Here is a 26,418-nt window from a genome sequence, read left to right as displayed (position 1 = left end):
ATGAGACGCAAACTCAAGAACTGTCACCTTCCTATATACTCTTAAATGACACTAAATCTGGCTCAACCTCTATTGGCTTTAGTAGTGGAGAAATTCAACCCTAGACTTCTGATGAAGAGCTTCTTCCCCACTTCCTGAGAATCATACATTCATCCAGGCCTTACTGAATTCAAATAGTTGCCATCTGATCTTTTGGAAGAAGTGGAGTTCCACAACTCCCTTCCATTGTCTCCTCCTCTCAAGTTCTAGTAGCTTCCGAGTAGCATCTAGGGTCTCAAACTCTTTTCATACTTGTATTCAGCCCATTCAGAGGCCTTATCTCTGCAGATCTGTAAGCTCTCCTACCAGTTTCAGGAGAACTAACACCCTCCACCCACACTCTACCCCTTATCCTTGTACAGTAGAGCTTTATCCTTCAGCAAAATGGTTTCTTCTTGATATCACAATCAAGATATAGAACATTTCCACCACTCCAAATCATTCTGATATGTCTCCTTCTCCAACCTCAGGCCTCAATCACTGATTGGTTTTCTGTCTATACAGTTTTGCCTTTCCTAGAATTTCTAATAAAGGGATTTGTACTGTGTATACTCTTTTAAGTCTGGGTTTATTCACAAAAGGCAACAGGCACATTTCCCTGCCACTTGATTTGATTTCAGCCACATAATTGGTAAGGACCTCTCTTACCAAGGCTTGAGCCTGTGACTTGCTTCGGCTGATAGAATGAGGTGAAAGCAATTGCAGGACAGTTCTAAGCCAAGGCTTCAAGGAGACTTCCAGGTTTCCACTTGCTGTCTTGTGCTTCTGCCATCATCCTGAGAACTTGCCCAGGCGAGCCCACTGGAAGTTGAGAAACACGTGCAACATAGCTGAATTGCCTCAGTCAGCCAACAGACTGATCCCAGGTGTGGATATGAGCCACCTAGCTGGTCCCAGCTAACTCCAGATACATTATTGTTGTATGCCATTGAGGATTTGTGTTGTTTCTTAGGCATCCTCATGATGATGATGGATAACTGATGTAGGGAGCTTCTGGAAGCAGGGAGATATGGTAGGAGGATAGCACAGTAATTCAGGCAAGACATGAGGATAGCAGTGAAGGTGGTGAAAAGTGGTAGGATTCTGGATATATCTTGAAAATAGAACTGACAAGATTTGCTCTTAGATTGGATATGGAGTATGGGAAAAAGAGAGGAGCCAAGAAAGATTTGGGCTCAAGCAACTGGAAGGGTTGAATTGCCATTAGCTGAGATGGGAGGAGACTGTAGAGGAACAAGTTTGGGGAAGATATCAGAGGACGGGTTTTGAGCATTTGCAATTCTTGGGAGAGTTGACATATGTCCCCTGGAATTTGGGGGTGATCATGAACTTGTAGATCAGCAGTGCTTTTTGAACAGAAGATTCTGAAACAGGGAGGCCTGATGATGCAGGCTGTGCTAGATGCGCAGTACACTGAAGCACACCCCAAACAGAGAGGGTGGAGAGAGGCCCTTTCCTCACTTTGCTTCCCTTGGGCTGAATGCATGAAAGAGAACTGCAAGGGGTCCCCAGGTTTCTTAGAAAGGAGCACAAAGTAGAGTCGAGGCTGACACCAAATGGCTGCTCAGGTGTTGTCCAGTAAGGGGATGCTTCACCCAGAGAGAGCCTGGGGCATAGAGGATGGCAGAGGCTAAGGGAAGATATGACTGCCCCTCCCCAAAGGCAGGTCTTCAGCAGCAAAAAACATCAAGAGGAAGTTATTCAGGCAACACTCCACAAGTACCACATGTACCATTTCAGCAGAGTCCACCAACTCTTTGGGGGCCCTGAGGGGCAGAGTCATCCTGAAGGAGCCCTCCCAGGAGGCCAGTCACAGAAGGAGGTCAGAGGTCAGAGCCTTCTATCTTCAAGAGTTCCAGCAGAGAACTGAGCTAGGAAGAGAATGGGAATAGAGAGGGGGAGAGTCCTGGAATCTAGATTTCCAGCTCTCTGAGAGGGTGAGTCTAACTTTTTGTGATATTCTGTGTTAACTCATTGTCTGATAGCATGTAATAAGTTATTTAAGCTAGTTTGAGAGAAAAAGAGGAATTTATTATAACTATATTGACATAATTCACAGACCAGGAAGCAGATGCAGTAGGGCTTCAGGAAGGAAGTCTACAGCAGGAAGCCACCTCTCATCTCTGACTCTCTTGCATATCCTCTCTCTCTCTCTCTCTCTCTCTCTCTCTCTCTCACCCCTGACCCCTCCACCTCTCCTGGCTAGCTTTCTCTGTGTTTTCTACACATGTAATACACTATGACCTTGCAAAACTCCCAGGATTACATGTGAGGGCCCCAGACTCCTGAAGACACAGGCCAATATTCTGTTCCAATATGAGAATCTTGAAGAGATAATCTAATTGGCAGTCAGATGCCCACCCAGGCTGGATAGTGCTGGGATGCTGTGATTGCATCGTATGAGCATTGCTACAGCCTTCCCCAAGAAGTAGACCAGAAGACAAGGATGTGCATGCAAGTAGGTTTATTTGAAAGACGATCCCAGGAAGTACCCACAGGGGAGTAAAGAAGCAACATAGAGAAAGGAAGGAAGCCATGGATATGTTAGGAAAGAATGGACAACTGGGCCTCAATTCCACTTGGACCTCTGGGAAACTATGAAAAGCACACCTCAGAATAGTCCTACCTGAAGATTAAGGTAGCTCCGGTATTTATCCACCAACTCCCATCAGTTACTGGTTGAGGGCTGCTCCCAAAGGTGTTATTCCTCCTCGGCCTCCATCCAAGCCCAAAGTTAGCTCAGGTGGAAATTCTAAATGCTGGCACCAATGGTATCTGCTATAGATTTCATTCAGGAATGGGAATGCTCAAAAGAGCATGGCTGAAAGTATGATTGAAGAAAACAGAAATTTCAATACCCCTCTGCCTTAGACTTCCCAGCGAATGGACAGTATACAAGAATTAATCAGTGAAGAACTTAATAACTGAAAAGAGATCACAGAACGGCTTAACACACAGAACTCACTAGCAGAGACTCTGCCTGTATTCATTTGTGGTGAAAAGAAAGAAACTGAGTTGTTCTTTTAAATACACTGTTTTTGCTGGAAGGCATTAAAAATGTAAAAGCACATCATAATGGAGTAATGAATAATGTGTTCTTTCCTTCTATATTGTTATAATGATGTTTGCCGTTAATTGAACTTGAGAGTGAAACAGTGATCCTAAAACGCATTATTTTATTTCCACTAAAAAGTGCCCCTCATTTTTAAATTCAGTTTGTCAAAGTCATGTATTTTTCTAACAGCCTCAGGAGCTCAGTTAGTGTTAGTCCCCTTCGAAAACAATGGAAGCTTTGTGCCCTCTTTAGTGCCTGAAGCGAGATGGCAAATGAGACCCATGAGAATTTGGGGCTTAGGCAAAATTCCAGATAACATTTGGGGCTTAAGTGCTCAGATTAGGGCTGTGATGGAGGGAGGGAGGGTTGGAGTTCAGGGGCCTTGGTTACCCATTTACAGCACAAGGGGTAACCAGAGATGCTGGGTCCTAGTGGGGGCAGAGGCACCTCCCAACAAAGGGGGCTGCCTACACTCCTCTGGTAGCCTCCTCTCACCCTGAAATAGAAGAGGTAGATTTACAACTGCTTGGAAATGTCCCCTGTACATTTCTTCAGCCCAGATTTGTAGAGACCCAGTGCTTTTCTCATTATACAATAATTCCTCTCATGTCTTGAGTGTCTTAAAACAGTACACCAGACATTCAAAGGTACCTTAAAAAGACCCCTGCTTTTCTTTAAAATAAAAAATATGTAGCTACAGTTGACCCTGAATATGGGTTTAAATCGTGCTGGGTCCACTTATACATGAACTTTTTTCAATAAATACTGTAAATATATTTTCTCTTCCTTATGATTTTCTTAATAATATTTTCTTTTCTTAGCTACTTTATTATAAGAATACAGAATGTAATACACATAAAATACAAAATATATTAATTGACCATTTATGATATCAGTAAGGCTTCTGGTCAACAGTAGGTAGGTGTTATCAGTAGCTGTTTTTGGGGAGTCAAGAGTTATACATAAATTTTCAACTGTGTAGGAGGTCAGCACCCCTAACCCCATGTTGTTGAAGGGTCAACTGTACATTCATTTTTATGTTTGAAGTATTAATAGGAAACACCCACAACATTAATAATTTTTGTTTGTATCTGAGGGTTAAGATTATACATGATTTTTACTTTTTATTTATCTGTAGTTCCTATATTTTACACAATAAACATGTATTATGTTTTTTTCTGAAAGTGAGGAGTGAGAAAGACTCAACTTCAGAAACCAAAAAGAAGACTGATGTACTTGTCTTTAAAATTTTAAATATTTCTTGAATCAAAAGGCACCAAATTTTTTTTTAAAGATGGGATAGACTGAGAGAAAATAATTGCAATATGTATAGCAGAAAAATAATTTTAACCAATATATGTATTTATATCATACAAATTAATAAGAAAAGAAAACAATTCGATAAAAATTGGACGAAAGGTAATAGCAATTTATGGAAGTTGAAATAAAAATTTCCAATAAACATATAAACAAATCTCAGCCTTATTAAAAATCAAGGAAATAAGAGTTACAACCAGTAATGAAATATCATTTTTGCTATCACTTTAGGAAACATTTTTAATATCTGGAGTTTGTGAGAGTATTGTTCTTAAAACTTTTTTGATAAGGCTAGAGAGCATTTGAGAACTTGCTCCCCTGATATGTCATCATTTGGGCTCAAATAAACTCATAAAATTTTTTTAAAAATTTAATTTAAAAGGCTAATTAGTAGCCAGCATCCATGAGGATATGTACTATTGAAAATTGGCAGAGCCCTCTCTGAAGAAAACTTAGTTGTTTATGTCAACACTTTTAAGTGTGCATACTCTGCATTCCAATTTTAAGTATCTAGCCCAGAGAAATATTTATCCATGTGCATGAAGGGTAACTTATAAGAAGTATGAGTCACAAAACACTGGAAACAACACAAATTATCCAGCATGGGAGGATGGCTATGTAAGCTATAGTTCATCCATTTTATTGAAAACCATGCAGCACCTAAAAAGATTTAGAAAGACCTATACATAGTGACATGGCAAGACTTTATATATGTGGGTAATGTAACATAGGCGTAACCAATGAGGGCTCTAATATCAGCCTGCCTAGATTCAAATAATGGTGCTGGCACTTCTTGGCTGTCTATGCTCAGATAAGCTTGCTTGCTTTTCTTCCTTCCTTCCTTCCTTCCTTCCTTCCTTCCTTCCTTCCTTCCTTCCTTCCTTCCTTCCTTCCTCTTTCCTTCCTTCCTTCCTTCTTCCTTCCTCCCTCCCTCCTCCCTCCTCCTCTCTTTCCTTCCTTTCTCCCTTCCTTCTGTTTTATAGCATAAAATAGTTTTATTGTATGGGGAGGAAGAACAGTACATTTCCAGACGTGAAAGTGGGCAGAGCAAGAGAAGTGCAGCTCAAAAGGCTCAGGGGCTCAAGGGCCTCAGATAAGCTTTCCATGCTTCCCTTTCCCCATTTTTAAAATGGCGAAAATAATAGTATGTCCCTCCTAGGGGTTTGTTTTTTTTTTTAAATTAAGTGCATTAATACATGCAAAGCATTTTGAAGTGTACCTGTCTCATAGAAATGTATCTATGTATTGCTTATATATTATTAGATGAGAAAAGTAAGTTATAGAATGGCAAGAAGGATATCAAAGCTTTAATAGTAAAGATGATATTTCTATATGCACATGCTCACACATGCATAAAAAATGGTCCAAGAGAAAACAGGCCTCATTAATAACAGCATTTATTTCTGGGAAAGAAAGGCATTTGGGTGGGGCTTAAACAGCCAAGGGGCCTTGTCCTCTCAACTCTCTATACTTCGTATTGTTCAGTTTCCTATCACAAAAATGTAACTTCTGTAAATACCATAGAAAGCAATAAAATATTTTAAAACCTGAAAATCTCAACCTGTGTGTGCACACACACATGCATGCATGCACACACGTGCACACCCACAAACACACACACACACATACATCTGTACTAAGGCAAAGCAATACAGGCTTTGACTCTAAGCTCTAAGATTTAGAGTAATCAATGTTTTTCTCAAGGAAGTTGAATGATTAAGCAATTTTCAATACTATTTTGAGTCTATTTTGGCGATAAAAGCAACTTCCTTAGCAACATGGAAACACGTGAGGTAAGGCCTTGGTTAACAATAATTTGCAGAAATAGAAAGATGCAAATGGATCTGTTCTATTAATATATTGGCTGTCACCTACCACGATGTCTTCCGGAGTTGACCGGGGGCCAATCTTACCTTGCCTTCCTTATGTGTTCTAGTTTTAATTGCATTTATGCACTTTCCCACACTTTCCAAGTGAAGGGAATAGAATGTCTCACCTAACTGTGCAGAATTTATTTTGTGTCTTTTGAAGAAGCGCTGGTGAAGAAAGGATTAGGGTGAGGGAGAAGCACTTTCTTTCAGATGTATTGTGTCTTGGGCCTCATGTGACACTTTTGTGTCATGAATGAGGAAGCATTTCACTTTTTAAAGCCTATTATTAGAAGAAAGTATTTTTAGAAAAAATTTCAATCAAAACATCACATAACGTCCATGTATTAACCACCTAGATTTAACTGATTTAAACATTTTTTGCATAACGGCTTCTGTGATTTTAAAAATTTTATTGAAGAAGAATACAGCTAAAGCCCTCTCCTTGCCCTCCTCCCATCTTCAATTCTACTTCTTTCCCAGAGGTAACCAGTATCCTGAACTGAGTGTATAACATAAGCAGGCATAGTTTTAAATCTCCTCACACAAATATGTGCATCATTCAGGATCTTGGCAGGCACATGCAAAGAGGCTAATTGAAAACAGTCTAATAAAATTTCTATTTGCAAATGTGTAGGCTGTGATAAGGGAGTTCAGCAAGGGATGGTGAATCACCTTGGAGATAGCAACGAAGGGAATCATTATCACACCTAGGCTTAGAGGGAAACAGAAGTACTTGCTACAGACCCAGAAAGACTTGTCACCTGACAGCAGCTGTGGCCTTCAATGAACAAATGCAGCTTCTGCAAGCCCACTGCCTGGCAAGATGGGAAAGAACAGCCTCCTTCTCCTTCTTCCCTCAGACTCCTACTGGTGCCCCTTATTAGATGAACCCAGCTGAAGCCAGAGGGAAGAGAGCTTGCAGATGAAGTCCATAAGGACTCCCAGGGCCATAGTGTGATGCAAAAGACTGGCAGTGAACCTGACAGTTGGAGAATATGTGTCCACAACAAAACAAAGCATTGTTTGTATGTTTTACAAATTTACTTAAATAGTGTTATACTTTTACATGTGCTTTTGAAGCTTTCTTCTTTTCATTCACCACTATATTTTTGATATTTATCCATGCTGAAGAAAATGTAGTTCTAATTCATACATGTATTTTAAGTGCTCCATAGTATTCCATCATTTCACGATCACAAGCAATGCTACGATGAACAGGCTTATGTTCACATGGTACATCTGTGCAAGAACCTTGTTTGGATAGATACATGAAAGTATGTTTCTTGAGTTGAAATTATGTACATATTAACTTTACTCAAGTATTGCAAAATTGCTCCCTATGTAATTATTCCAATGTTTACTCCCAGGGACCAAGTATGAAAGCCTTCCATTTCTGATTCTTCATTCTCACCACAATTGATGTTATCAGACTTGAAAACTTTGCTAATTTAATGGCTCTGAAATCATAGCTCATTGGTATTTGAATTTGCATTTTCCAGCTAAAGAGTGCTCTTAACTGTCCTACGCCTCCTAATCTCCCACAGTGATATTGAAGTCATGACACTGATTATCACAAAGCACTTGTTCATGCGGCTAATGTTCAGTCAATGGCCATTACAAGATATATTTTCAGTTGATTTCTCACTTCTCATATTGCGTCTTTTTAAATTAATTAATTAATTTATTTTTATTATTTATACCTACAGCACCTGGTCTTCCTAAGTGGTCTCCCCTCCAAGTACTAACCAGGCCCGACTTTGCTTAGCTTCCAAGATTAGACAGGATTGGGCTTGTTCAGGGTGGCATGGCTGTAGACCATGGACTGTGGCTCCACTGGGGCGCAAATACAGGACTTATTGCGTATAAAGCAGACATGCTAACTGCTACACTATGGAACCACATCCTTGTATTGAGTTTTTCACAATTACAGCTTATGAATGCCAGAGCACATGCTAGGTGCTTTCATGAAGAAATGCTTGCTAATTAATTTCTCTAGAGAACCAATCAAAATAATCTTGGTTTCTCATGTTTTCTTATCACTTTTGAGGGATCCCGTTAAAATGCAACTTATAAAATGAGCTCCAAAATTTCTTTCCATGTGGAAAAGACAAGATATGAAACAACAGGTGTTAGAAAGTTTGCATTTGTTTAAAAATTTCAAAGATATACAATGCCTATGTATGCATGGAATATTTTAGGGACGACACTCTAGAAATAAAAAAATGGTTGTCTCTGGTAAGGAGACTGAGAATTTCTGGGATGAGAAATACAAATTTGTGACTTTTCTCACTCCAAATCATTTTGTTTTTGAGGAGAAAAAAATGGTGTAGATGATAGAGGCTCTGTTCATCTCTCTGGCTACCAAATCAACATTGTGATGGAAACAAGGAGCAGGAGCAAAGAAAATTGCCTGGGATGTAGATGAACAAGTCATATAACTAGGGAGAAATCCAAGAAAGCACTCTGCAATGGCAGAAGGTAGGACAGGGTGAGGTCGTGGGGCTGCCTGGTCCCGAGCGGCTAAGTGAGTCGGAGGCTGCGGCAGCGGCAGAGGCAGTGACAGATGCCTCTTAAAGGGGCCACGTCTGCCAGTGGATTTTTGTGGTGACAGACCTGACGCTCTGAGCACCAGCGCCCATTCAGCTGCGCTCAGGGGGCACGAGGGACTTACAGGGAGATATTGTCGGTGTGAGGGTGGAGACGAGACTTGCTCAGTACAGAAGTGCTGGAGGTATCCATTGTTCCTTGTTGAGCCCTCCCCACTCCCAGTGTGCAGACACAGCACTGCCATAGCTGTGACATCATCAAACTGTATCACAGAGGTCGCTCCACCCAGAGGATTCCCTGAAATCCTGTCTCCCCCAACTCACGGCCCCACCCAAGACACGTCCAAGTGTATCCTCAGCAAGTCAGGTGCTCCTTGCTGAGACTCACACTGGAGGCAGCCTTGGTTTCTGTTGTGGCCTTTTGAGGCAACTATAAGCACAGCATCTGTGGACTGCTTGCTGAATCTTAACAGGTGTCCCCGGAGAAGTAGAGGCTTGAATTAAGTTTGGCCTGCAGCTGAACCCCTCTCAGGACTATGCCACTGGACATCTACTTCACAAATGCATACTAATAAGACTGGGAGACTTAGGAGCTTTGCTTAGCACATAGAAACAGACATGGAAAGGCAGCCAAAATGAGAAGACAAAGAAGCAGAAACCATATGAGAGAACAGAACAGAGATCCAGATATAATGAAGTCAAATAATCTAACAGATGCAGAGTTCAAAACGCTGGTTATAAAGATGCTCAATGAACTGTTGGGAAGTGTAGATAAATTCAATGAGAACCTCCACGAAGAGATAAAAAACATAAAATTGGAAATGGAAATTATAAAAGGGAACCAGTCTGAAATGAAGAACACATTATCTGAGATGAGAAGTATCTTAAATGAATAAACAAAGGAATAAACAAAGTGAATAAAGAAGAGGATCACATGCCCTATCTAGAGCACAGGAAAGCCAATCAGGACACTCAATCAGAATGGCAAGAAAAAAGATGCCAAGACTATAAAAATAATTTAAGGAGGATATGGGACACTATTAAGGCTCCAAATATTCGTCTGATCGGCATAACTGAAGAAAATCAAAATGTTGAAAAGCTGTTAGAAGAAATAATGATGGAAAACTTCCCTAACCTGGTGAAGGAAATGGACATAAAACCCCAGGAAGCTCAGAGGATTCCAAAATTCAGGTATCCAAAGAGGCCCACACCAAGACACATCATAATTAAAATGCCAAAGGTTAAATACACAGAAAGAATATTAAAAGCAGCAAGAGAAAAACAAATAATTACATATAAGGGAACACCCATATGACGGAAGCTGATTTCTCAAGAGAGACTATGCAGGACAGAAGGGCTTGGCAAAAAAATAGTCGAAAGAATGAAGACCCAGGATCTACAACCAAGAATAATTTATCCAGCAAAGCTATCATTTATAGTTGAAGGACAGATAAAGTGCTTCCCAGACAAAAATAAACTAAAGGAATTTACTACCGCCAAGCTAGAATCATGGGAAATGTTGGAGAGACTTCTTTAAGAAGAAAAAACATGTATCAAAAATAGAATAAAGAATGGTAACAACCACATTCCCATCAATAAGTACCTTAAATGGTAAAGAATTAAGTGCTCCAACCAAGGGATGGAGTGGCTAAAAAAATAAGAAAACAAGATCCCTAAATACGAAAAAGAAGAGAATGGAAGCAGATATTGCTTTGATGAACCTAGAAGGTATTTAAGTCAGACAGAAAGATAAACACTATATGATTTCACGTATATGAAAAATTTAAGGAATGAAAAGAACGAACTAATCAAAATCAGACTCACAAATATAGTGGACAATTTGGTGATGGACAGAGAGGAAGGGGTTTGGGGGGCTGGGTGAAAGGTTAAAGAAGTACAAATTAGTAGCTGACGGATGGTCACGGGGATGGGAAGCACGGCATAAGGAATGCAGTTAGCATTAATACGTTGGCTAGGTGGAGGGTCAGGGGAGGGAGGGAGTAATTGGGGGGATAATTTTACTAACTATATAGATGTCTAACCAATGTACTGTATACTTGAAAGTAATGAAAATTTTTTTAAAAAATCATTTTGTTTTCACTTGCCATTAAATAAATTATTAAATACAGGGCTAAATGAGAGAGAAATTAACTCTCTAAAACTATGAAACAGAAATGTCAACACTTTTGACAGATTTCTTTTTACTAAAAACAATCCGCACTATTTTTTTTCAGTTTGAAAGTTAGTAATGAATGAAGGCTAGTTTAACAGCCTGGAAAAGGAGGGCAAACAACTATCAAAGTATTGCAAAACTGCTTAGAAAACTTTAGGCCTGTTTTGTGTTTTCATTTCAGGAAAGTTGTGAAATTTACTTTTCCATCTATTAAACAGATAACTGTATCTGTGCTATGTTGCAATCTATTTTTTATTTAAGAAAAAATTCACTGTACATTCTTTCCATATTTCTGATATGTTTACCTAGGTAGACAGCAGTTTGTTTTGTCACTCTGGGTATCTTCACTTGTGACTACTTTATCTTCTGCTGTTGTCCCAAGACGATCCATTTGTGGTGCTATTTGTGCTCTGCTCTGATGGAGCTCTGGTGTCTGGAGAAAGGACACACGCCTTCTGGATGAGTGACAACGTTGTCCTCGGAGAAAAGTAGCTATCCAGGTTAGTCAAATCTCTTTCCTCGTGAGCTCAAATTAAGAATTCTTATGTACTGAATAGTGTTAAAAATGTATTTTTTGGATCAATAAATACCTGAAAAAATTGTTTTGTTTTGGGAGTTAAGTGGCACATTAGCTGGAAGTGATATAAAGGATGTTACTATAACAGTAGATATGCTACTTATGATATTTTATATACGGTTTCAATATTCTTATAGACATAAATATGTAATACTTTATACTGTCTTTAAACTTTGCAAGCAGTTTCATAGACTGGCCTCCTTCCTGCATATCGAAATCTTTTGGATTTTCAAGGATAATTTAAAAAGCAAACTCCATGCAGAAAATGCTATTTATTTTCTCATTCTTTCATCTATTCATTTATTCCATGACTATATGTTGAGTGTAACCTGTGTGCCAGGCACAGATTAGGTACTAAGATTAGAAAAATAAAAAATAAAAATAAAAATAAAAAAACCATTACCTGCCCTGTGGAATTTCACAGTACAGTAGAAGAGATATAATATATGGATAACCAAGTCCAATAAAACGCTGCAGGAGCTGTGAAAGTCAGCTGTATCGAACAGAGTGTCGGTTAGCTATTGCTGTGTAACAAACAGGCCCAAACTCTCCACAGCATACAAAACTAATTATTTATTTTGCTCACAAGACTGAGAATTATTTGGGTGTCAGCCGATCTAGGCTGGCTCAGCTGAGGTAACTCGACTCAGCTTCATGTAGCTCTCATCCTTCTCTGGCATGAATCAGCTAGCCTGCAAATGTTCTTTTTATTCTGATGGCAGAGGAGCAAGCAGAAATATAAGTGGCTTAAGGCCTAGACACAAACCTACCCACTGTCACTTCTGTCCATATTCCGTTAACCAAAGTAAGTCAAGTGTCTGAACCCCAAGTGTCGGAAAATAGATTCTATCAATTGGAGAGAAGAACTACGAATTTACTCAGAGTGAGATGAAGAAGGGAGGCATGAAATATTTGAGCGAATAATATAATCTATTGGAGAAGGATACAGAGTGAGAAATAATTGGTTGTGACCCAAACAAGAGACATCAAGGAGAGTGGTGAGCATTTTTCTTTTTCTTTTTTTTTACTTAGTACTTTGGTCTCTTCACATATATTGTAAATTCTTTGTGAACAGGGCTACGTTCTACAGTCTTCTGTGTCCCCTACCACACTTTGGTTTATGCTGGATAGTTAACAAATTGACTGATTATTAATAGTGGACTCAGGAAATAGAAACTGTAAATAAGGTATGATATAATCCCTTTCAGGAGTATCTGTTGCCTTTTGTAATCATAGCAGTCAAAGCTACTATCTCTGATAGTTGAATTCAATAAATTTGTCTGAAATAAATCCCTTTTAATGTCTGGATTTATACTGTATTAGAATTTTTATCCCTATATTGTTATTTCTCATTTAATAGTGTCTCACAGATTCCAGGATGATGTGAGTTGCTTTATTCATCTCTTTAGAAGAAATAACTTAATATCTGTCTCATCAGATATTGAACTCTTCATTAAACTAAAAAACTCAAATTATCTAAAGATGAAAAATAGTTATAGCATGAAATTCAATTTTCTTGATAAGTTCAATGAATACCTATGGTAAATATTTTCCAGTATGTGAGCATCCTACCAAATTGCAGAGTTTTGGTGGCAATAAAAATAAGTTTTCTATTTTCAAAAAGAATAGTTGAAATTATGAGTTTTCATTTCTAAATCTCTATATTAATCACATCTGTGAGGTTAATTGTCTCAGAAACGCCATCTTTTGTACATATATACACATTGGTTAGCATGGACTGGATTATGCTGTGGTTAAAACCCCAGAACCATTGTTTGAAACATCATGTCTGTTATAGGTCAGCTAGGGCTCTGTGCCACATCCTGTCAGCCTTCCTCCCGAATGGAGGCTGATGGAGCAATCACCATCTGGAGCATCGTTGGTCATCATGGCAGAGGGTAAAGAGCTCAGGAAGTGGCCTGTGATTCTTCACTTTACTCATTGCCCAGCATAAGTCATAGAGGTCACTGAACTTATTTGTTCAGGAAACTGAGCCTCAGCGTCCTCAACTATAAAACAATATGATAGTAAAATCTACCTTACAGGGGTTGTGATGATTAAATAAGATACTACACATAAGTAACTTAGAACAGCGCTATTCGATAGACCTTTCCGAGATGATAGAAATGTTCCATATCTAACTGATAGGGTAGCCACTAGCCACAGGTGAACATTGGTGCTTAGAATATGGCTAATGTGACTGAGGAACTGAATTACTAATTTTTTAAATTTTAATTAATTTTCATTTAAGTTTACCTATCTCCATGTAGCTAGTAGCTATTATAGCAGACAATGCAGATTTAGAAAATTGCATAACACATAGTAAGTACTCACCAAGGGTTAGCTCTAGGTGTCAAATCATTATACCCAGAGAAGAAGAAAGGAGAGTCAATCCAGGAGTCAGGGAAAATGAGTAAAGGCCTGGACTCCAAGGAATGACTCCAAGAAATGCCCCTTCACTTTACCTTTGCTTAATGGCTTCCAAAAGAAGGTTTGCAATCATCTAAAAGAGAAATTGGGACACCACATTTCTTTTTGTCACCTTTGCCTGGGTAGAAAATGTCATTTCTTACACAGAGACAACCAACCTTAGGAAGCAACCCAGTGAGGGAGGCTTGTGGGTGAGTGCTCATCTCAGCGTCCAGTCCTCTGTGGCTCAGCATTTGTTCCCTTTTCACCCCTAGTTACCCAGTGTCCTCATGCTGACATATCTTTGTCTCGCTTGGGGCTTGGTCTTCCTTTCCTGCCAGATCCGTGTGCAGTTAGTCACTGCATTAATTTCCTAGGGCTGCTGTCTTAGTCCTCAAATTTGAGCTGCTATAACAAAATACCACAGACTACCTGGCTTACAAATAACAAACATTTATTTCTCACAGTTCTGGAGGCTGGGAAGTCTGAGATCAAGATGCCAGTAGATTTGGTGACTGGTGAGGACCCTTTTCCTGGTTCATAGGTGACTATCTTCACTGTGCCCTCACATGGCAGAAGGGGCAAGGGAGATTTCTCAGGCCTCTTTTATAAAGGCACCAATTCCATTCATAAAGCCTTCATCCTTATGACCTCATCACCTCCAAAAGTCCCCATTCCATCACCTTGGGGGTTAGGATTTTAACATATAAATTCTGGGGGGACACAAACATTCAGACCACAGCAGCTGCCATAACAAAGTACTACAAACTGTGTACGACAAGCATTTATTTTTTCATAGGTCTAAGGCTAGAAACTGTGTACAACAAGCATTTATTCTTTTATAGATCCAAGGCTAGAAGTTCAAGATCAAGATGTCAACTGTACCGTGCTCTCTCTGAAGCTCTAAGGGAGAATCTGTTCCATGCCTTTCTTTTAGCTTCTGGAGTTACCAGCAATCCTTGGCACACCTAGTTTTACATACACGCCACTCCAATTTCTGTCTCCATTGTTATATGGCATTCTCCTGATGCGTCTGTGTCTCTTCTTTTATCATTAGGATGTTAGCCGTGTTGGATAAGGCCTATCCTAATCCAGCACGACTTCATCTTAAATGGATTATATTTTTAAAGACTTTATTTCTAAATAAGTTCACATTCACAGGTACCAGGCATTAGAACTTCAACATATCTTTTTTGGGGACACAATTTAACCCACAAGAGACTATTTCTTCACAGCTTTCTTCTCTGCTGGGTGGCAGCTACTTTGTTTGTCAGTGTTGAGGAAGACATTTATTAATCTATATGCCCAGCATCCCTCCATTTTTCTAGGAATAGCTAGGTTGTTGCTAACATATTAGGTGTTTTAGTGCAAAATTTTTAAAAAGTCTTCTCGATGGGTGGACATAATGCAAGATTTATGCCCACTCCATGGAAGAATTGCAAAAAGTTTGTGCACTCTGCCCTTCCTATTTACACAAGGAAGTAACATTCCCCACCCCCGCCTTTGTGTCTGCACTGATTAGAGTTAGGTTTTGTCACTTGCAAGGAAAGAATCCTTACTGACATGGATGTTACTGGGTGCTATGAATTAAAAAAGTGCTATCCCTTACAAATAATGTCCTGGAGGCAATCCATTAACCTAAATGAGGTTTCTAAAGGTGGAGAATTTGGGGCCCTGTGACCTCCAGAGCAGGCTTATGGTTTTGATAGTTAGGGATCTAAATGCCCCTCTAAGTTCACAATTTCGTTTCCTCCCTATTATACTTGTGGTAGATGCTACTGCTACTCACCCACGTCCCCTCACTCTGACCCCTTCAGAGGGCTGGCCCCACTTTTATCATCCAGGGTTTCTTCTTGCTGCCAGAGGCTACTTTGCCCACCCATGTGACAGGCCAGAGTGCTCAGGGTTTGTCACCACCCTGGAAGTAGCACTTGATGTCTGGCAGGAGCTGGCATATTCGATACCCCAGTTCCCTCTTCCTAAGTGGGATACTGTGAGCTTTGTTCTGCACTGGCTCCCAGAGGTCTCCTGTGGATGCAGCATCCTTTCTCTGAGTGGTAGTTCACTTAATAATTCACCGTGGCTGGCTGCTTTCCCTCTCCCATCTCAGGTCTTCACTTGCCACCCCTCCTCCAACTGGTGTTTCCTTCCATATTAGCTACTACTCTGAGTTACCTTCTGGGGGTTTCTGAATTAAGATAAAACCTATACATAGGGTCATTCCACTAAATGGTTACATGAGGTCATCAGGCCACTAAAAGACCTGATGACCTCATGTAACCATTCTGGACCACGGTTTCTGTCTAGAAAGGGAGGTGGCTGATCGGTATAAAATGGGATTTTTTTAAAGTATTAGAGAGGCCGATTGCATAATTAACTTAAAAAAAATTAACCCCTTATTTTTATTCTGACTATAAACACAAAACATTACCATTATAAGATTCTGGAAACTATAGAAAACTGAACAGAAAAACAATTTAAATTACCTATAATTCCATGACTTGAAGGTAAATTGTGGCCCCTCAAACCCTAACATTCTGTATTTATTTTTCCAATTTTAATGAGAAATGATTGGCATGCAACACTGTATAAATTTAAGGCATATAGCATAACAATTTGACATATATACTGTGAAATGATTACCACAATAAGTTTAGTTAACAACTATCATTTCGTATAAATGTCAAAAAAAAGAAAAAACTTTTTTTTTAAATCCTTATGATGAGAACTCATAGGATCTACTTTCTTAACAACTTTCATATGTGCTATACAGCAGTTGTAACTATATTGTACATTACCTCCCTAGTACTTACTACATATCTTGTAACTGGGAGTTTTAATCACCTTCATCCAATTCCTCTACTCCCTGCCCCTCACTCTGGTAACCACAATCTTATCTATTTTTCTGTTTTGTTTTGTTTTGTTTTTTAGATTCCACTGATAAGTGAGAACATTCTGTATTTAGACTCTGGCTATGCAAAGGGACTATGATCCTAAGATTTCTGCAGTTGTTCTATTACTGTGTGTAGACGTGGCTCGAAATAAACTGTTTATATAGCATAAGGAGAGGATATGACTGCTGGACTCTTACATAACAGAACAGGAAACTCTAAATGTAAACAAGGCTTTCTTTGTCAAGGAATGGAAATTGGTTACTAACCAGTGCTTTCAAGTTTAGACCAGAAGTTTGGGCGGGGAGGCGGGGGGTAGGGTGAATAGGAAGTTACAGAATGTAGTAGAGAAAATTAGGAAATGAAAATCTATAGCCTCAGCATGAAGTTTATTTAGATGATTGGACTATTTTTCTCAAACTGAAGAAACAAAGAGCCGGAGCAGGACAAATCTAGTTAGAAAAATTGATTTCTGATTATAAGAAGACCTGGAGTGTGGACCAGCAAGTGACACAGAAACGGGATATGGATGTATTTTTAGTAATAGCAGAAAACATTTTGCAAAGGTAACATACATTCAGATAGATTGAGACCAGGTAGAAACGCCATAAGAAGACAACGCCAGGGAATAAACAAGAATAATAAGGAAAATGTTAAATCTGTGATGGTAGCAGCTCTATGATGAAGACTTGGGTTTAAGCCCTTTCTTTGGGAGAAGATTAAAGAAAGCTCAAGTGAGGAAATAGGGAAGGTGAGACAGGGAAGAGAGGAAAGCTTTCCGACCTGGCTTTCAGCTGTAGGCAGTTGAGGCTTGCTTCCCCTGGCAATCCAGCAGAAAAAGTGCTGAGCTGAGCCCAGTCCCAGCTGTGGAATTCTGAGGACACAACATGATTATTGATTTAAACCATAGAATTTTAAGATGGTTTCTTTATGAAGAAATAGATAACTGAAACGGTGGGGAAGACTGATGTAGTAAGCAAAATGGCCCCCAAAGATGTTCACTTTCTAATTCTTGGAACCTATAAATGTGTTACAATACATGAAAAAGGGGACTTTGTAGATGGAATTAAGGTTAAGGACCTTAAAATAGGAAGATTTTCCTGGATTATCTGGGTCCAATCTAATTACATAAACTTTTATAAATACAGGACTTTCTCCAGCTGGACCCGCTTTTGCTGGAGAGGGAGGGCCACACAGAAAGCATGAAAAGTGATGTAGGAAGTCTCAAAGGTGTAAAGAATGGCTGTTAGCTAACAACCAGAAAGTAAACTGTGGTGCTCCGTCCTACAACCACAAGAAAATGAACTCAGCCAACAACCTGAATGGGCTTGGATGCCAATCCATCCTCAGGCCCTCTAGAAAGGAACAAAGCCCTACCATCGCCTTAGGAGACTTTAAGCAGAAGACTCAGCTCAGCCATGCTATACCTGGACTTCTGTCCTGCAGAACTCTAAGATAACAAATGGGTGTTGTTTTAAGCCACTATGTGATAATTTGCAATAGAAAACCTACACCCAACAACGTGTAAACTGACTACAGCAAGGCAATGTGAGCTACGTGACACCAAGCAATGGGCAGAGGAGGAAACAGCCCATTTCAGAGGAAAATGGAGAAAACTTCTCGGAGAGGGAATCTGAGCTGGGCTTTGCAGGAGCTGTGTCTTAAAGCAGATTCTCGAGAAGCCTACCCTGAGATAAGGATTTGCTGGCAAGTAATTGTTTTAGGTGATAATTCCAGGAAGTACCAGTAGAGTGAGAAAGTGAGACAGGGAAAGGAAAGCAGTCAATAAAAATGAATTATCAAGCAAGTTAACAATTGTAGGCAAATGGAGCTTAATCTTCCTGGTGACTGTTGGGGAACAGTGTGAATCTTGGCTCAGAACCTCCATACTATCAAGGAACCGGTGTTCAGGGGGATGATCATCTCCTATCAACACTAGTTGAGAGCTTCCCCCGGGGGCATTAATTTCCTGGCACTTCTGGCCTGCCACATGTGTATGCTGAGCAGGTGCCAGAAACTTCAAGAAAGCTCTCAGGCAAAAAACCTGCAGGTGCTGGCATGAAATAAACCAGTGGGGGCCAACAGGATATAGGTGGAACACCTATAACATCCAGTGCAAGGGGTGAGGTTCACCAGGCAAAGATCAGAGAAGATGTTCCAGGCAAGGGAAAACAGGTATGCACACCGAGGCACAAAAAACATGCAGAAGAGTGTTGTGAAGTGTTTAGTGGAGTCGGGTTCTGAGTCAGACAAATGAGTTTGAATCCTGATTCTACCTCCTCGCTAGTTGTGTCTCTTTGGGCAAAGTACTTCACTGCTCTTTATGTTATCTATACAATGGGAATTATATAGTACCTACTTTGCTGGATTGTCACAACGATTAGTTTAGATAATGTTTTAAAAGGATAAACACCTTTTAAAACATCTATTTTAATACAAAATTCAAAATGGAGCAAAGATTTAAATGTTAGAGCTAAAACTATAAAACTCTTCAAAGAAAACACGGGGCAAATATTTGTGGCATTAGATTTGACAATGGTTTCTTGGAAATGACATCAAAAGCGCAAGTAACAAAAGCAAAAATAAGGAAATTGAATTCCATAAAAATTAAAAACTTTTGTGCACCAAGAACACTATCAACAGAATGAAAAGGAAACCTATGGAATGACAAAAATATTTGCAAATTATATATCTGATAAGGGATTGCTATCCAGAATATACAAAGAGCTCTTAAAATTCAACAACAAACCCAATTCGAAAATGAGCAAAGGACTTGAATAGACATTTCTCAAAGAAGAAACACAAATGACTAATACGTACAGGAAAAGATGCTAGAGAAATGCAAATCAAAGCCACAATGAGATACTACTTCATGCCCATTTAGGATAGCTACTATAAAAACAAAACAAAACAAAACAAAAAACAAATACCCTCCCCTCCCCCAAAAAGAAAATAACAAGGATGGGTAAGGATGTGGAAAAATTGGAACTCATATGCACTATTAATAGGGATGTAAAATGGTACAGTTGCTGTGGAAAATGTACAATATTTCCTCAAAAACTTAAATGTAGTATTACCATGTGATCCAGCAATTCCATTTCTGGGTATATACCCCAAAGAACAGAAAACAAAGTCTCAAAGAGATAATTGTACACTCATAGCATTATGATAATAATAATGTCATAACATTATTATTCATAATAGCCAAAAGGTGATAGCCCAAAAGTCCATTAACAAATAGCAAATGAATAAATAGCAAATACGATATATACATACAATAGAATATTATTCAGCTTCAAAAAGGCAGGACGTTCTGACACATGCTACAATATAGATGAACCTCGCAGATATTATGCTAAGAGAAATAAGGCAGTCACAAAAATACAATTTGAATCTACATGTGTGAGTTACCTGGAGTAGTCAAATTCATAGAAACAGAAAGTAGTATGGTGGTTGCCAGGTGCTGGGGGTAGGGCGGGGGGAGAAGAGTTATTGTTTAACGAATACAGAGTTTCAGTTTTGCAAGATGGAAAAGCTATGGGGATGGATGGTGGTGATGGTTGCACAATAACATGAATATGCTTAATGCCACTGAACTATACACGTAAAAATGGTTAAGATGACAAATTTTATGTTATATATATTTTGCCACAATAAAAAAATTTGAAAGAAAAAAAGAATAAAAAATACCCCAAAGGTATGGTGCCCAGTCAGCCCTCAATGATGATAAGTGGTAGAGCTGTCGTGAGCTGCACATGGGTGAATGTTGACTAGTTGGCTTTGTGCAAGCTGGGGGTCCAGTGAAGTAATCAGGCCAGAAAGACGGTAGCAAATAGGAGTTACCTTTATAGTCTGTGTTTAAAATTTTGGGCTTATTTTGGGAGAATATGGAAACGTAATCCAGGATTTTTGAATTTGGGGGTCTGTGGTTCCTAAGGAGTCTGTGGATAAAATTCAAGCGATCCATTGGGATAGGAAAATAATTATCTCTGTTTTCATTAACTTCTAACTGAAACTAACTTTTCTTTCAATGGTGCATGGGCAACAAACCACCATGCTATTAGAATTATGATCTGGTCACTAGTAAAATACACAGATATTTCTGGCTTTCAGATTCATTGCTACTTCAAACTCTTGGTTTTTAGACCTGAAATTAAATTTTGATATTTAATGTATTAATAAAGAAGCATATATAAATCAAACTTAATGTGTTAATAAAGAAGCATATATATCAAATATTTGTTACTTTTTAAAATATTTTGATAAGTGCATTTCAGTATAATTGATTTCCTTTGAATTCCTATGTATTTTATTTTATGAATTTAAAAACATTATTCTAAGAAGAATGTCCACACACTTCACCTGGGTGCCAATGGCTGTACACACACACACACAGACACACATGCACAAAGATAACAAATATAATCTGACACCTTTAGTTGCAGTTATAGTTGCTTATTTAATGTGTCTGTAGTTAGGGGTCATGATCTGACTTGCAGCATTATATGTATTTATCTAATAATAAATTCCTACAAGTAAGGGCTCTGACCAGATCTGCATGTTGGGGTGATAACCGTATGTCAGTGGGCCTCAGTCCCTCTTCCACCTCACACATCCCTGTCATCAGCTATGGCTCACCCTGGCACTGAGCTTCCATGAGCCAGAGCCAAGTTTCCTTGGAGAGAGATACTCTGTTTATCGGGAGTGGGTGTGTGGGTGGAAAAAAATCCCTCAGGTTTTCTGATAGTATTTCCTTTACCCTCAGTGGCTGCCCTTCTCTCCTCCTCGAGAAACAAACATATTGATATGCAACACTCTATATCTGGGAATTCAAGAGAATGTAGTCATTGCGAACTCTTTCTAGAAAAGTAGAATTTGAACAGACTTATTTAAATAAGTGATTATGTTCATGGCGTGTCTATTCGCATGATGATAAATTCCAGTTAGATTAGAAAGGGAGGAATTTCACAGCCAAGTTTATGAGGCTGCGATGCCTAACTGTTCTTGATAATCTTTTTCCTCTTCCTCCTGGGACCTATAGAACACATTTCTCAGCCTCCTTTGCAGTTGGACAGAGCCATGGGATGTGTTCAGGTTAATGGAAGGTTAGTGGGTGTAAATTGCATCACTTCCAGGCTAAGCTTTTGAAAACTCCCCACTTTCAAAGCCAATAACATCCAAATCACGCTGTCATCTTTGTAGTTCAAGTTCTTCTGTCTCCCTCTTCCACTTATAAGGACCCTTGTGAGTACACTGGACCCTTCTAGAACCTTAATTTCTCTTTGTTACATAATCTAACATTTACAGGTTCAAGTGGTTATGATACCTTTGGGGGGCTACATTATTCTGCATACCACTTAGGACAAACACAATTATAATGAGATGAAAAGAAAGGTGGTTCCCCAAAGGAGGGAATGCTAGACAGATGAAAAATATATGTCCTCTGCCATCATTTAAGATTTAAGGGGATGTGGGCACCCATCTGGGTGCACTTCATTTATATTTTTAATAAGCATTTGTAGCAGACATTTGTGATGTCTTATGTCACATCCTCTCAATGCACCTGACTTCATTGCACCATTAGTAGTCAGTTTGTATACTTTGCTGGCATCGCTCATAAAGCAAACATGCGAACAGCTCTCTGCTTCCTCTAAGGCAGTGTAAGATATTCTAGTCAAATTCGGGTAACTTGAAAGTGCAAGGGAGTTAACCCCGCAAGGAGCGATGCTCATCTAATGGGGGATGGGATCAATGGTAAAATGTCACAGCTTCCGTCCTCTGGTGGAACACTTCTGATGTACTTTCTTCATGGTCCTTCAGATGGTCCCAGCGGGATTGCGCCTCAGTTGCCCACAGTGGTAAGCAGCTCACTGGCTTTTGTTGGCTTTTCTCATCTTTTTGGCTTTTCTTCCTTCCCGGTCTCATTCTCCCCATTCCCTCACTTCTGCTTCCTGGGGTTATTTCTCAGAGAGACTACCTGCACTCACACTCTTCTCTCAGATTTTGCTCTTGGGAGGAACGCAGCTAAGACAGCACTTGTCACTGATGTTTTATGGAGAGTTAATAATGCAGGTCTCTGAAGAGTAGAACCCTGCCAGTACAAACCAGTACAAACCAACTTGTTTACAGGCATCTGTTCTGACTGGCTGATGTCTATTTCATTTGTTGATGCCCACGCCACACACGTCATCTGCCACTAATGAGGTCTGTTAGCACCATAACATAAATGACCATCCCTTACATGTCCTAAGAAGGTTATAAGGTTCTAGCTCAAGACATATGGGTAGGAAATATAAATATCTAAACATCTTAAGATGTAATTTTATTGGGTTGTGTGCTAACAGGTCTGTGTACCCAAAACGAGGAGAAAAGGTTATCTGAGGTTGTCTTTTTTTTTTTTCCCTTCAGTTCAGGCTGAGGTCAGGGTTGTTTATTTGAATTCTGGCAATAACCCTGGGAATTCATTTGGCTGCCAAGGGAAATATGAGGACAGTGGACTCCAGAAAGATTGTACTCCAAGGCACACAGACAGCAGGCGTGAACACCAAGGAAGACACCAGGGCCTCGTTGTAGACAAAATGAATGCCTATTTACTTTTGAAGGGGGTCACGCATTCTTTGTTAGCTAATGCAGACATCATTTAATCTATGTAGTAGAGGGAGATCAGGTAGAAGGTGAAGATGCAGACTTCAAGCAGATTTTTATCATCTCTCTGTGGTACAGTGCCCCTTTTCCCCTGAGATGCAGCCTGCGTTCACTCTCTTATGGAATCTTACCCTCTCCCTCAGGTGCTGGCAGAGAGCTGAGAATGGGGGCCAACACTCTGAGCACCCCTGGCAGCCCCCTTCCTAGTGTTAACAAATGAGGAAGTTGGGCTGTAATGCTGTTACTATATAGACTTTAACTGATTCCACTAGGAGGTCTGGAGGGGCCTTTCGGAGTTGTCCTGAATTGAGGCAACTGGTCATTGGACACAGGCTATCCCTGCAAAGGCTACATAACCTTGGTCAGGGCAGCCACCAGAGGCCAACCCTCCTGACAGCTGAAGTGTTGAGTGTCTTGATCCTGAAGAGGGGATCTCAGCAAGGCACCAGAGCATCATTCACCCTGTACTCTGCTACCCATTCTTGGTCTTTTGAAAGCATTCACATCCTACCCCCATCTTCAATGACCTTCAGCCTTCTCTGGAAATAGGAAGAGTGGCTTTTGCCTTGCAAATACTGGACATTCTTTCCTGGGTGTTATGGGCTGGGCCTTTAAGGCAAGAAACGCTGACCTAGAAATTCTTAATTAAGGTGTTCATATATGAATATTCTGAATGATTCTGGTATGAAGTCTGGCAATTATGTCAGCCCATGTGTCCGTAAGAAATAGTCATTTTAGACCGGATGCTCTGAAAAGTCATCTTTGCAATGTTCCTGGGTCCCGCTCCTGCAGCTACCTCTGCGAGCCTCCCATGCCACCACAGACTCTGCAGCTTTGTCACCAGAGTCCCCAACCTCACACTTCTTTTTAATCCACTGCATTGGATCCCGGCATGCTCCAAAGTCACTGCCCAGGAGAAGAAATTACAGAGGAAGAGGAGAGTGGGAGGGACAATCCTGCTGATGGAAATGCTAACGAGGGAAACCAGGAACAGGAAGCTGACCACCAGGCAGGGGAAGAAGGCAAGATGGTGAGGAAGAGGATGGAGATGAAAGTGTGGAGGCTGAGGCAGCTACAGGCAAACGGGATGGTGTTCATACTGGCGAAAATGACTGTACAGCAATAAAGGAGAAAGCTAACATGAGAGAGAGGAATAGAGAAGGAGAGAGAGGAGAGGCACGCCCCTGACTGTTTCACCTTCCACTTGCATCTCAGAATCTAAACGTAATCACCTTTGAGATTACCACCTATCTGCCCACTGTGGGCAGGGCTACCCACAGGTAACAAATGCTATCCACTATCCAACCAAAACCACAATATGAATTTGCAACAAGGAGAAAATAAGAACCCAAAGTTCCAAGACCTCGTTTTTTTTTTTTTAAGGTACTTCAAAAGAATTTTTTCTTTTGGCATTTGCAATTTACACATTGTGTCTTTGTTAGGGGTCGGCCTTTCTTAATGATCTCAGATGACCAAACAAACCTTCAGAGCATTCTACTTCTGACTTATATGTGGTGCAATAGGGTTTGTTACAATCTCAAAGAAGGGAAAAAAACCCAAATGAACAAAATAACTTGTAAAAAGAAAAGCAAAAACAAGAATAACAACAAAATCTTATTCTGAGCAATTATTAACTTTTTCGTGTGTCTGTCTGGATGTTGTGGTGGATCCACTTGGAACCCCAGAGTTAGCATAAATATTATTTTAAGCTGAAGACATTTGAGATTCAACAGGTGCAGAAAAAAAGCCTCCTCAAGCTTCTCTTGGGAGAGGGAAATTTTATGGCTCTGAAGAAGACAGACCATTCATATCTGTGTAGATAAACACTATCGCAAACGTATTCACCATCTGTTCTCCTAAAAACCCGTTTGTCGTTCTTAAAGAAACTTCTTTTATTCTTCCTGTAAAGGCCTTCTTCTCTATTCCTTTCCCCTTCCAAGTTAGGTATTTAAGACTTTAATTTTAATCATGTGACATGCCAGCTACTTCCTTTGCTGGCTCCTGTATGCATACGAGACGAATCTTTTTCTCCTTTAATTTAGTTTTTGTAGTTTAATACACGGGCTCCAGGTACTGAAGCTAAGAGAGTAGAAGAAAAGTTTTTCCTCCCCTACAATGTACTTAGCTGTACTGTGAGTAGTTAGTTTGTATAAGATGGTTAAAAAGGCCAAAGATAAAAGATCTCCCCGCTTTTTCTCTTAATGTAGTTGCTGTGTATTTATTTATTTACTTGGCCTTTTTGATGTGAAACAATGCTGTCCAATGGTTAGTTGGAATTTTATTTTGCTGACTGGTCTAACAACAATAAAAATTATAATAATAGATAATAATTATGGTATACTCTGTGCCAGGCATCATTCTAAGCCCTTTACAGATATTGATTCTGAGGAATGAATGAAGAAAACAAGATGAACTCGGTATAGCTAAGCCAACTTAAAATGAAGTCTGTACAGTCAAGCTGACAAAACTGGTTCAGACCAAATCGGCTAAAGCATAAGGAATAGATTTTTACTTTAATTAACCTGAGGTCTTCACTTTTGAACTTTTTAGTTGTGCATCAATGCCTGGAGATACATGTACAAATTCTATAGATAACCTTCCACAGAACTTAGAAAAGAATGTTCATGTATAGACTACCTGACATTCATTATCCAGACAACTGGACATCTGGAAGATTACCATCTCTGACCAATCCAGAGGTTAAGAATGCAGGACTGATTTGTCCAAGAATATACTTGTTAACAAAGAATTCTCAACTTTTTTCTTCAGAACACTCGGGGTGGGTTTTTGTTTGTTTGTTTTAGTTATAGGGTTTTCGTTGCTGTTTATTTGTTTTTTTTTGTAAACCTATATACTTTGAGTGTTTATATTTGCAAATCCTAAGACCCTTGAATA

General features: G+C 39.6%; 1 pseudogene; it reads right to left on the bottom strand.

Moving 5' to 3' along the window:
• Positions 1-7,979: 7,979 nt before the first annotated feature.
• On the bottom strand, positions 7,980-8,098 carry LOC120604166 (uncharacterized; annotated as a pseudogene).
• Positions 8,099-26,418: the final 18,320 nt, after the last annotated feature.

The sequence above is a fragment of the Pteropus medius genome, unplaced genomic scaffold (assembly GCF_902729225.1).
Source record: "Pteropus medius unplaced genomic scaffold, Ma_sr-lr_union100, whole genome shotgun sequence".
NCBI lineage: Eukaryota > Metazoa > Chordata > Mammalia > Chiroptera > Pteropodidae > Pteropus > Pteropus medius.
Note: the sequence above shows the minus strand (reverse complement) of the source record. Positions and strands in the feature narration are given on the sequence as shown.